Raw genomic sequence first — 233 nt, forward strand, 5'->3', positions numbered from 1 at the left:
ACTGTACCTGGCCAGCAGTGGTAATTTCTGAGCAGTGGGATTATGAATGATTTTTATTCTCTTTGTTGCATTTTTTTCAGAATGTCTAAAATAAAGGTGTAATTCTTTTGTGATCAAAAAAAAAATCCCATTTTAAAGAACTTTAGGGGCTTTTAATAGCTGTTTATTTAATAAGTATATTTTTCATCCCCATCTGTCTTATCACAAATCATTCAGTGCAATAGCAAAATTCA

The sequence above is a fragment of the Colobus angolensis genome, unplaced genomic scaffold (assembly GCF_000951035.1).
Source record: "Colobus angolensis palliatus isolate OR3802 unplaced genomic scaffold, Cang.pa_1.0 Scaffold10, whole genome shotgun sequence".
Classification (NCBI taxonomy): domain Eukaryota; kingdom Metazoa; phylum Chordata; class Mammalia; order Primates; family Cercopithecidae; genus Colobus; species Colobus angolensis.